At 34.9% G+C, this 13,303-nt stretch overlaps 1 long non-coding RNA gene across 1 annotated transcript in view; it reads left to right on the top strand.

The window, feature by feature from the left end:
- Positions 1–3,149: 3,149 nt before the first annotated feature.
- LOC111083686 overlaps positions 3,150–13,303 on the top strand; it is a 27,951-nt gene continuing 17,797 nt past the window's right edge. Inside the window, exon 1 of the long non-coding RNA XR_002609187.1 lies at positions 3,150–3,253. This is a non-coding gene — a long non-coding RNA (uncharacterized LOC111083686). The remainder of the gene's footprint in view (positions 3,254–13,303) is intronic.

Raw genomic sequence — 13,303 nt, 5'->3', positions numbered from 1 at the left:
AATAGTGGGATTGATCGTAACATTATAACGCCCCCACGACTGAAAGGGCGAGCATGTTTGGTGTGACAGGGATTCGATCCCGCGACCCTTAGATTGCGAGTCGATTGCCTTAACCACCTGGCCATGCCGGGCCAAACAGGTAGATTAACAAATACATCAGGTCCTTCAACATAATGAGAATTGATATTTCAAGTCAAAGTCATGGTCCTGGAAAAAAAACAGCAAGAAATATTTCAATTTTTTAAATATAAAGAGAAGTTTGATTTTTAATATAAGTTTTAGTCCTGACAATATAATGAAAACTCATATTTCCAATATAACCAAACCATTGTCATAAGTAGAAAAGGAAAAAAAAAAAACTGAATGCTCAGTATATTGGAGAGTGATATTTCTAATTTTTACCATCGTCTTAGGAAAAAAGCAATGAACATAACAACGCCTCAAGAGATGGCCAGTGATATTTATAATCTAAACCAATCTTCTAGAAAAATAAGAAATATGATGTCTATGCATTAGATCTATAGGACACAGATTATTTTTTCAATATCACCTCTGGTGCAAGACAAATTAAATATTTAACACATACATACATATATATATATACAATCATTAGATATATATACGATCAAAAAATATGATGCTTTCTCGCCATACAATAATGATAAGTGGCATATCCGATCCAGTTCCGCTTTATAAAGAAAACTCAAGGATTACACTAAGGCCCTCAACATAATGAGAAGTGGCATATCCGATAACGTTCAGCTTTATAAAGAAAACTCAAGGGTTACATTAAGGTCCTCAACATAATGAGAAGTGGCATATCCGATAACGTTCAGCTTTATAAAGAAAACTCAAGGGTTACATTAAGGTCCTCAACATAATGAGAAGTGGCATATCCGATCCAGCGTTATAAAATATCTAAAAAGTAAAGAAAATTCTTTGATATAATGAGGGTTGTTATTCCCCATTAGAATTCAAGTAATAATAATAAGTGGACTACGTTTGGTGAACAGAGTTAAGTTCTTTAGGAATAGGGGACAAATCAAGCTTTACAACAGAATAAGAACTATTTATCGTACCTACCAGTTTAAGAGGAAATCACCCAAACTTTGGATTCGAAAAGACCTCTGTGTTTGCGATTCTTTCGGAAAGCTACACAAGGGCTGTCTGCACATACCTGTCTCTAACTTTGAATAGATGGGCTAGAAGGAAGGCAGAAGCTACCACTGCCAGCTTTAACTGAATAGCGGAATTTACTGTCACTCTTCTCACACACGGCCAAAAACTACGGAGCACGTTGTTGCGACAATGGGACACAAACCATGAACCCTCAGATTCACAGTTCAGCATGATACCACTAGGACAAATCCATCCCTACATAGGAAAGACAAGCAAGATGTCAATACAAAAGGAATTGGAAGTACGATGAGCAACATATCTATTTCTGACTCTTCATGCAGAGCGTTACAAGATTCGGTAAGAGCAATATAGAAACCATACGAAAGGCGTGAAGAAACTAGACGAAAGAATCTCCTTCATAACTTATTCACTCTCTTTCTGTATACTAACTTTTTTCATTATATCGTGAAGTCTTACTACGCCAATAAAGCACCATAGTTCATTCATATACACGTGTGTTGTGTGCACTGTTCCAATATCGTTTGGTATTATAATTCTTTAGACTGAAACTTCAAAGGTTTAAATTTGAAATACTAGATTTGAAACATTAGGTTAAGTGAAAGACCGATATTGAATCAAATATTTTAAGGTAATAAATCCAAGTTACTTTAATCTCCAGAGTTTTCCAGAAAATATTATTATTAAGTTTCTTAGTGATGTCAAAGAAGAAAACAAAATGTGTGCTTCAAAACAAAATTAATCGAAATATTTGTTTGTCCGTCTGTCTTGCTACTTTGAATAGTGACATGACTACAAGAAGACAAACGCTCTTCGTTTCACATATAAATATTATTCAAGCCTATTTCTACTGTTAGATCTGGCACAATAAATATTCTCACGTAAAAAAAAAACTTTGAAATTTAAGATACTAAGAAAAAGAAGCGTTTCCTTGACATTTCTTATTGAGATACTGAGATACAGCTTAGTGTTATACAAGTATGAATCTCTATAAGATGTAATACATCATGGAGATGACGAACTTATAAACTAGTAGCTAAAAGTATCGTTTCACGTATCTTACTCTCACGCTTACAAGAAAGAAGTAATCTCGTTCATCGTTGGAACGAGATGTAGCAGGGGATAATTGTGCTTTCGCTGCATAACTTAGTTGTCATGCAGGTTAAGTAGTCTTGACAGGGGTGTTGTAAAAAGAATGTGTATTGATAATCTATTATTTAAATCGTATGTTTTACTACATAACAAAATTATTTTAGAGGGAAAGCAGTTTTACAGGGGTTATTTTATTTTAACTGAATGTTCTACCACATAACAAGAGTGTTATGCAGAGAAAGCAGTTTTACAGGGATTGTTTAATGATAATAAAACATTCATAACACAGGCATCAAATATAGTGAGTAATTGGACGAGAATTTCTAACTGTTTTTAACTACGGTTGTATTGTTATTATGGGTGAACATATTATTTCATATATTAGTGGTTTCTATGTCGAGCTGTAGCTCCAATCTAAGTACGTTTATTTTCGAAATACGTTTTAAAGGCATCGAAAAATTGTGCTTAAACACGAAGATTATACGTATGGCTGAAGATAGATAATGGACAGTCTACTATGTAATATCTAATTTCATACCTTATTTTCAAAGTTCGTTCCCTTTAGTAAGCGTCATTTTGATATTTTTAGTTAAATTTGGATAATAGGTCTGAAAACTGTAACGTCAATTATTTTCAGTTTTAAAATGCATGTTGTTCTTTACATGTAGGTTAATGCTTATGGCAGAATTTGTTATTTTCGTCAAATATTCATGACGTTAATTCTATTATGTTTTGCGCTTAACGTGGGTTTTTATTGGAGAAACATTGATCCTAGAATCCCATAATGGGGGCGAAAAGTCGAAGATGGGTTTGCCATAAGGCGGAGCCAAAGATTTGGTCAACCAACTACATAATGTCTTTTTCTTAGGTTATGACGTCAAGATGAAGGCGCGAGCTTCTGTCACAGCAGAGTGGTTGCCTATAAAAGACAACTACCGTGTCCAATAGGCAAAAGACTTTCCGAGAGACAACAAGCGGACAAAGAGAGACCTACAAAGCAGAAACCCGAACTTTCTTGTCTTAAGTAAGTACTAGTTGTCTGTCCATAAGCTAGCAGAACACGTTTTAAATCACACATCAGTATGTTGTCTCTTGTTTATACTTTAAAAGTAAAACTTGTTTTACTAAACAGTGATTATAACTTTCTCTTTAATTTCATATTCCTAGTGGTTATCTTCAGAGTTAAGTACATTTTTTTACACGTATAACAGTTTTACACTAAGTGACTTCGTTATAAACAGTTGGTCACACTCACTACTGATAAAGAACGTTCAAAAGTATTATTCAAATATGTATCTTGTTTGTTAGTTTATTTTTTTTTCTTTTGCAAACGTTATGGAAAATTTTATTGTATTGCTATGGTGATACTATATGATGAGAACACTGTAACATTCAAGATGATAAAGCTAAATAAAGCACAAAATTGGGTTGTTCTAAAGTTAATGATGTGGAAAGAACAAGATACAAAATCAATCAATCAATCACTTTTTATTTCTTTGAACACTGCTGAGACCGGAGCCATTGAATTAATAATAATCCGCCTATTTTCATCAAAACTTAATCATGTGATCGTTAAAACTTTGGTCAGTTCCATTTGATAAAGTCACGTTCTGTGTAACTCGGTGATCAGAATAAATACGGTGTTATTTAATATCAGCACATAGAATGACTCTGAGTTTTCATGTACAAAGTTTTTATCTCATAGCACCGTCATCTCTTGACATTTTTGATATCTAATAACAGTTTTGGACTCAGGAGGTCAAACCCTTTCGGTTGATGTATTTGACCACGCACCTAGGTCTCGTATGTTAGTTTAATCTAATCTAATCCTGCTTAAAATAATTTCAATTTGAGGGTAGGCTGGTAGAGATCCTGGTGAGTAATAAAATCGAATCGGGTATACGCGCGCTTCAGACTTTGTATTGTTGGCGCATAAAAATATAGCTTATAAAAAGGAAAAACAGGTCTCATAGATGAATTTACTCTAATCCTGCCTAAAAGAATGTCAAGTGCTGCGGCTATTGAGGATTCTCTCTTGTTTGTTTGTTGCTGTTTTTTTTGGGGTATATTTGGATATATGACTACACTAATTAGTTTCAGAATTAAAACCATTATTGTGTGGTTCGTTTAGAAACAAGTTTGTTTCACCTCAATAACGATTCTCGTAAATAACATGGAGTCCGGGATAACTAAGAAGATACCTTTTCTGTAAGATACTGTAGGGGCCCCGGCATGGCCAGGTGGTTAGGGCGCTCGACTCGCAATCTGAGGGTCGCGGGCTCGAATCCCTATCACACCAAACATGCTCGCCCTTTCAGCTGTGGGGGCGTTATAATGTGACGGTCAATCCCACTATTCGTTGGTAAAAGAGTAGCCCAAGAGTTGGCGGTGGGTGGTGATGACTAGCTGCCTTCCCTCTAGTCTTATAGTCTTACACTGCTAAATTAGGGACGGCTAGCGCAGATAGCCCTCGTGTAGCTTTGCGCGAAATTCAAAACACACACACGCATACTGTAGTAAAATATAAAATCTTCCTGGTTGTTTCTATTTCGTTCATATTCAAAATTCTAGTTTTCACTTCAGACTGAAAATGTAAGGAACTAACAGGGGTACGTGAGGGCTTGTAATGCAAAAAAAAACTGAGCGCAGGTTAACCACAAACTAACAAAACGTTTTTTAAAAAAATTTACAAAGTATGTTGAAGGAAAAGCGAACGTCAAAAACGTGACATATAAATTATACAAAGACACAATATACATATATATATCCAGCGAGTAAATTACTGTCGTTTATTACAGAAATTACTGGCATTAATAAAATCCTATGGACTAGGTGTGGCTCAATGGTAAACATGCTTGGACGGTGAATCCAAGGGTTCGTGAATCATGGCACTTTGCACAAAAAACGCACTTTGATGCCTTAGGTGTGCAATAGGAATGATAGTGTTATCTCACTATTCGACTCAGAAGCTGCATTCCCTCTAATCTATAAGTTTTAAATTAAATATGACCTTTGAGTAGCTTTAACGATGGTTCTGAAGCAAACAAATATAACCTAACAGATATCAAAATCCTTAAAATTGTTCTGATAGTACGGATTAATAACTCAGGCTAGTTGTAACAACTTTAAAAAACAGCAACATGTATCTTTCGCTTGCTCATTCAAAACACTAGTAATTATATAGAGAGACTTTAAATCTGATCAAAACATATTATTTGTAAAGAAACGGTCAAGCTAGAATACAGCCAAGAAACTCTTGTGTAAAACGGTCAAGCTAGAATACAGCCAAGAAACTCTAGTGTAAAACGGTCAAGCTAGAATACAGCCAAGAAACTCTTGTGTAAAACGGTCAAGCTAGAATACAGCCAAGAATCTCTTGTGTAAAACGGTCAAGCTAGAATACAGCCAAGAAACTGTTGTGTAAAACGGTCAAGCTAGAATACAGCCAAGAAACTGTTGTGTAAAACGGTCCCCCTTTTATAGTCATTCTACTGCTTGTTCCAGTTGCCAGAAGAAAAGGGGCCAACGCATCAGTTTTCCTTGTTTAAATTATTCACTTTTGCGTTACATCTTTGCAGAATTTGCTCTTTTATATAAATTGTTTTTTTTTATTTATATCACATCCATATATGGATGATCCCTTTAACCTAACTTGGCTATTTTTGTACATCTAAAATGTTTTGATTAGATGTCACTACTTTTTTGTTTTAATTATTGTTTTAAAATTAATTAAAATAAGGAAAGTTATCAACACACACGCAGCGTCATAGACCACCACGTAATTTCCTCATTTAAAAGTTTCCACCTGCCCTAGGCCCTTAATTCATCAGCTTGAACATGGTGGCTGTGGAAAGCAATTCATCATTCAAAGTAACAAGAACACGTTCTTCAAAAATATTAATTTACGTGATACGGTTGTCAACCATCATTACCGATTATTACATTCTAGTGGATGTTATTTCCTCTTTTGAATTTATCTTCCGCTCAAAATTACACATTGGACTACCTTTGCTCTGTATTACATTCTAGTGGAATGTTATTTCGTACTGGACTTATCTTCCGCTCACATTACACATTGGACTATCTTTGCTCTGTATTACATTCTAGTGGAATGTTATTTCGTACTGGACCTATCTTCCGCTCACATTACACATTGGACTATCTTTTCTCTGTCCACAGCAAGGCTAGTACACCATCTTTCTCACTTGACTGGAGTCCTCATAGAGTCACAGCAAGGCTGGTACACCATCCTTTTAACTTGACTAGAGTCCTCATAGAGTCACAGCAAGGCTGGTACACCATCCTTTTAACTTGACTAGAATCCTCATAGAGTCACAGCAAGGCTGGTACACCATCCTTTTAACTCGACTAGAGTCATCATAGAGTCACAGCAAGGCTGGTACACCATCCTTTTAACTTGACTAGAGTCCTCATAGAGTCACAGCAAGGCTGGTACACCATCCTTTTAACTTGACTAGAGTCCTCATAGAGTCACAGCAAGGCTGGTACACCATCCTTTTAACTTGACTAGAGTCATCATAGAGTCACAACAAGGCTGGTACACCATCTTTCTCACTTGACTAGAGTCATCATAGAGTCACAACAAGGCTGGTACACCATCCTTTTAACTTGACTAGAGTCATCACAGAGTCACAGCAAGGCTGGTACACCATCCTTTTAACTTGACTAGAGTTATCATAGAGTCACAACAAGGCTGGTACACCATCCTTTTAACTTGACTAGAGTCATCATAGAGTCACAGCAAGGCTGGTACACCATCCTTTTAACTTGACTAGAGTTATCATAGAGTCACAGCAAGGCTGGTACACCATCCTTTTAACTTGACTAGAGTCATCATAGAGTCACAACAAGGCTAGTATCTTTCTCACTTGACTAGAGTCATCATAGAGTCACAGCAAGGCTGGTACACCATCTTTCTCACTTGACTGGAGTCATTATAGAGTCACGACAATGGTACACCATCTTTCTAGCTTGACTGGAGTCATCAAAGAGTCACGACAATGATACACCATCCCTCTAACTTGACTGGAGTCATCATAGAGTCACAGCAAGGTTTATATGCCATCCTTCTAACTTGGTTACCACCACTACCGATAATAAATCTTTCAACCAGCTTCCAGGGCTTTATGAAATGTCTATAACGTTCACTGTCATTCTTGCTTGAGAGAAGAGTGAGAGAAGGGTACACGTGAAAGAGTTACTGATATATTTCGTCTATATAAGAACATTTTTGGATGACGTTTTGGGCTGACAGCGCAAATCTTCATCGGGTTCTGATGAAGATCTGTGCTAACTGTTCGAAACGGCGTCCAGAAAACTTCTCAGACGAGGTACATTAACAACGCCCTGCAACTTCATTGTCGTTTCGCATTGAAATTTTATACATTGATGTAACATACAGCTTATATCAATGTAAAATAATTATATAGAAGGTTATTAAGGCTTAATCACGGTTACTAAATTATACTACCCTAAAATAGTCAGGCAACGTAGAGAAGTGCAGCTTCAAATTATATTGGATATCATAGAGCTTAGTAAGGATGTCGTCCATAGAGCTTAGTAAGGATGTCGTCTATAGAACTTAGTACTTTAGTAAGAATGTCGTCCATAGAGCTTAGTTGTTTAGAAAGGATGTCGTCCTCAGAGCTTAGTAGTTTAGAAAGGATGTCTTCAGCTTTTATCTACTGAAGGTAGTTCCATGAATGAAAAATAATGTTATCAGTTCTCATCTACTGAAGGTAGATCCTTGATAAATATTGTTATCAGCTCTCATCTACTGAAGGTAGATCCTGATAAATAATGTTATCAGTTCCCATACACTGAAGGTAGATCCATGATAAATAATGTTATCAGTTCTCATCTACTGAAGGTAGATCCATGATAAATAATGTTATCAGTTCTCATCTACTGAAGGTAGTTTCATGATAATTAATGTCATTAAGTGGTTCCTTTATTTATTTATTTTTTGAAAGATAAACTCTGTATAGAGCATTTTTTTATCCATTCTCCATTGCTTTCTTATATATTAATAATATCAAAATTGCTTATTTGCTGTTAAGATTAAAGATACATAACGGCCTATCATTACTGCATCGAAGTCCAGTTTTTAACGTTATAACCTTCAGACTTACTGCTGAGCCCCCAACCCATGTGATAAATTATTTGGCTGTAAGAGACACACCTGTTTCATTTGACTTCTAATTTAGCACTTGCACTTTCATAGTCTATGCCTATATAGTTTTTACGTTATCTTTACCCATAAAATGGCTGGATGGCTAGACTGTCACACTTGTTTCATGTTTTAAAAATGACTTTTTATAGGGTTGTTGACTGAAATAACATATTTCCCTTTTATAAATACCAAACCCCTTTATCTTCACTTTCCTTACTAATACTACAACAAACTGAAGTCAGTATTTTTTGGATAAAATAGTTAGGTTATTTATCTTTCTTGAAGCACGAATATTTTAAACTAATTTATCTAGAAGCTATAAAGATTAATACCTAGTAACTGAAAACATCCGTACTAACACTTTCTAATGACATTTTTAAGTGGTTATAAGACATCGTTATCTTTAAATGCTTCTTCTAAAAGAGGTAGTTTTAAGACACGTTCTAACGCACGTGAAGATTGAAGTTAGCTATAATTAGTTTTATTTCATGCTTAGATCTCCAGAACAGGAATATACGTACCCTTATCATTGTGTATTAGATTAGTTTCATCCTTTAAAACTCCCTTCTAATACCCTAAGAGCAGGTTCTGCCTGCTACTCAGCAATAAAATGTCTATAATACTGTTACGTCAACAGGTTAGCTAGGGAAACATCGCGTGCAATAATGAATGTCTGTTTCCTCTTACAAGATACGCTTTCAGGCTCTCCATCGCCGCTTTCCCTGACGTCCGCGCAGATTACACGCTACGCTTTTAGGCTATCCATCGTCGCTTTCCCTGACGTCCGCGCATACACTTAGGAAATCTTAAATTTTAATTAGCGGTTTACAGGAATTTTGTAAATTGTCTAGCTTGAAATCCACATATTAAACGTGTTTAAAAAATATAAAATTACGATGCGCTGAAAATTTTATAAAAATTCTCAAAAACAACTTTCGTAAGTGCTTAGAACATAATGAAATTAACCGAAGTAATCATTTGTTGGTTGGTTGGTTATTAAGCACAAAGCTGCACAGTGATTATAATATTTCAATAATGCATATTATTATTAAAACCCAATAGACTTCAAATATTCAATAAAAATCACATTAACTGAAGATGGTATTTTCGCACGTTCCTCTTAATTTGTCCATTGGGGATTTAAAATCATAGGCGTCAAAATATCATTTTGGATCTATCTTTTGTCTCTCACAAGTTACTGCCCAAGAGGCCTTTCGTGCAATATCAGAACTCTTCAGTTGGAGAGACAAAATATCACGTGAAAGTATATTACTTTAATGGTTGCGGCTGAAGCGCCGAAAGCTAATTAAACATTAGAAACCAATAGGCCTAAGATTAGGCCTAAGATTTCTGATAAAACTCGCCTTAACCTCGGATGTTTGTTTTCTCTATCTTCTTTGGGAGACAAAATAAAGACCTATTTTTGGACAAACTAACATGAACGTGGGGAAAAAACATCGTTTGAGTTCGTCTCTTATCACCTTTTTACGACGCTAAAATCCGGGGCTCAATTCTCCGTGATAGACAGAGCACAAATAGCTCATTGTGTAGCTTTGCACTAATTAGCACATTGTGTAGCTTTGCCCAAATAGCCCATTGTGTAGCTTTGCACTAATTAGCACATTGTGTAGCTTTGCACTAATTAGCACATTGTGTAGCTTTGCCCAAATAGCCCATTGTGCAGCTTTGCACTAATTAGCCCATTGGGTAGCTTTGCACTAATTAGCCCATTGGGTAGCTTTGCACTAATTAGCCCATTGGGTAGCTTTGCACTAATACAAATAAACGCTCACTATTTCTAATCATCTGTTTGCCCTGTGTTTAATATGTTGTTTTAAATGAGCTGTTATCACTTTAATTTATTTATTTTTAATACCGACAAGTTATTTTACTGTAAAATACACTAAAATGTCTCATGTTACTCTAAAATTATTATTTTTTTCGTAAATAAGTCGATAACATAAAAAATTGTCCAATAGAAATGTTTTCGTTTTTCGAAAGTATCGTTAGAAAATATGTTTACATTATTCAGGAACAAGTTCGTTCACGTCACTAACCGAAATATTATTACAGAAGATGGCGCCACTTACAAAAGCTATCGTGTCACACAAACGACAATGATCAAGTACACAATCTTAATTTACTATTTTTGTTTAAAATGCCACCTTTATAAACTGGCGATTCTTTTTAGTTTTTAGGTTAGAGTAAAAATTCACAATTACATAGTTACCACTAGATGGCACTACAAGTGGCAGACGATCTTATATATTGTATTTTTTATAAAATTAATTATTTTCTCTGTAATTCAATACTGGCGAAACTGTAAAAATATTAAATACTTTCAAATATAATATTTTACACCTGAATTACTAATTTATAATTTATACTATATATATATAAGTAAACACAGGTGAATCTCATTGATGTTTAGGTTGTATATATATATATATATTGTGTGTGTTATGTTTGGTACCCTCACACATGTAATTCACCATTACTAATGGCTAGAAATATACGCCAATCTCTTTATTTAGAATTGGTCAAACTTGATAAAAATTCAATCAATATTCCAGACGAACAGAAAATTTAACCAACGCTTAGTGGCATTCAGTTGAGAATATTAAAATCAGTATTTGTTTTCGATTACTCGGAGATTATCCCTCTTGTCTCAGCTTTATCATTTTACTATAAAATAGCGTACATTACAAATCAGATCGTGGATTGAAAAAACAAACAAACTTGAAGCTGACACATCCAGGTTTATTTGATAGAAAGAGGTATCTGGTTACATTCCTTTTTGACAGAAACTTTTATCTTCGATGTGTTTTTAGTAAACTCTTCTGTGTTTCCGTTCTAACAACGATCGTTAGTGTCAATCTTGGCTTTGTAGACAAATAGAACTCGGTATTTCGTCGCTTATCATTCTCAATTATATAAACAAACCTAAAGATTTCTTAGAATTTGTTGTATTCTGGATCATTCTTCAGCAACAGCTGAAACGACAAACATAAAGCGAAGTAACAAATAATCTAAGAGACTCGTATTCCAGATACGTTTCTAGACTGTTCGCTTGACAACAATGGACACAATACATTCTTAGAGGCAAGACTAGCGTAATGAAAGTCAGAAAGAGGAGGGACCGAAACAGCATAATAAGTGGAAACGACTGAATAGATAGGAATGGCATGATAGGCTGTAACGACTGAATAGATAGGAATGGCATGATAGGCTGTAACAACTGAATAGATAGGAATGGCATGATAGGCTACAACAACTAAATAGATAGGAATTACATGATAGGCTGTAACAACTGACTAGATAGGAATGGCATGATAGGCTACAACGACTGAATAGATAGGAATGTGCACAGTAAACTAGTTTGCTTGTTACACGATTACTCAAAGGCAGCCCGCAGTGGCACAGCGGTATGTCTGCCTACTTACAATGATAGAAACCGGGTTTCGATACCCGTGGTGGGCAGAGCACAGATAGCCCATTGTGTAGCTTTGTGCTTAATTCCAAGCAAACAAACAAACTCAAAGGCAAACTTTGCTTAGCTGTTCCTAATTTTGAACTTATAAGACTAGAACTAAAACCATAAACAGCACCCACCGCCAACTCTTGCCTAACTGAACAGTAGATAAATAAGCAGAAATATATGAAGGTGATAAAATAAAGAAATTAGACCTTTAGCGAAAAATTACCTTTAAAAACTATGGTAGTAATTTATTAACTTGGCGACGTTTCGAGAAAACACTCTTTTTCAAACCAGAAACAAGCCTGTCGGTTAATGACAATTACAGGAACGTTTTGAAATAAAACAAAACGTAACGTCAGAGATAGAACTAGGAGAATTAAACAATATAATAAAGCTGGTGATTAAAAATACAAATGTTACGAATTATTGGAAATATAGAACATAGCATAGCAAAGAAAATAAATAACTTAAAAATTTTAAAATAATAAAAGATGGGTATTTTAAAAAAATTATAAAAGCCTGAACCGTTTGTCAATTGAATAGTAGGATTGGACTATTATTCTCGTAGAGCGCCACGGCCCCAAAGTGTAGAGCCGATTTTTGTGACAACGGGTTGCAAACCATGAATCCCCGGATTGACAATACGGGCTAACCACTAGGCCACGCCTGGCCACAACTGAAGATAACAGAATAAGTTAGTTTGGAATAAAACTTCTTCTCTTATAAAGTATTATGTAACTGGCTTATTTATAATTCGGGGAAAAGGGGAAAACTGCGTGTTAACTAGTATTCAGTTTTTTCCCAATATTCATAAAGCCAGCAAAGAAAAAAAAACAATAATATTATCTACAATAAAACACAACAGTCTGATACTGATAGACCAGCAAAGAAAAAACCAATAATATTATCAACAATAAAACACAACAGTCTGATAATGATAGACCAGCAAAGAAAAAACCAATAATACTATCAACAATAAAACACAACAATCTGATAATGATAGACCAGCAAAGAAAAACCAATAATATTATCAACAATAAAACACAACAATCTGATAATGATAGACCAGCAATGAAAAAACCAATAATATTATCAACAATAAAACACAACAATCTGATAATGATATACCAGCAAAGAAAAAACCAATAATATTATCAACAATAAAACACAACAATCTGATAATGATAGACCAGCAATGAAAAAAACCAATAATATTATCAACAATAAAACACAACAATCTGATAATGATAGACCAGCAAAGAAAAAACAATAATACTATCAACAATAAAACACAACAGTCTGATAATGATAGACCAGCATTGAAAAAAACCAATAATATTATCAACAATAAAACACAACAGTCTGATAATGATAGACCAGCAAAGAAAAAAACCAATAATATT

Source organism: Limulus polyphemus, unplaced genomic scaffold (assembly GCF_000517525.1).
Source record: "Limulus polyphemus unplaced genomic scaffold, Limulus_polyphemus-2.1.2 Scaffold10673, whole genome shotgun sequence".
Classification (NCBI taxonomy): Eukaryota; Metazoa; Arthropoda; class Merostomata; order Xiphosura; family Limulidae; genus Limulus; species Limulus polyphemus.
This window is presented reverse-complemented; position numbering and strand designations above follow the sequence as displayed.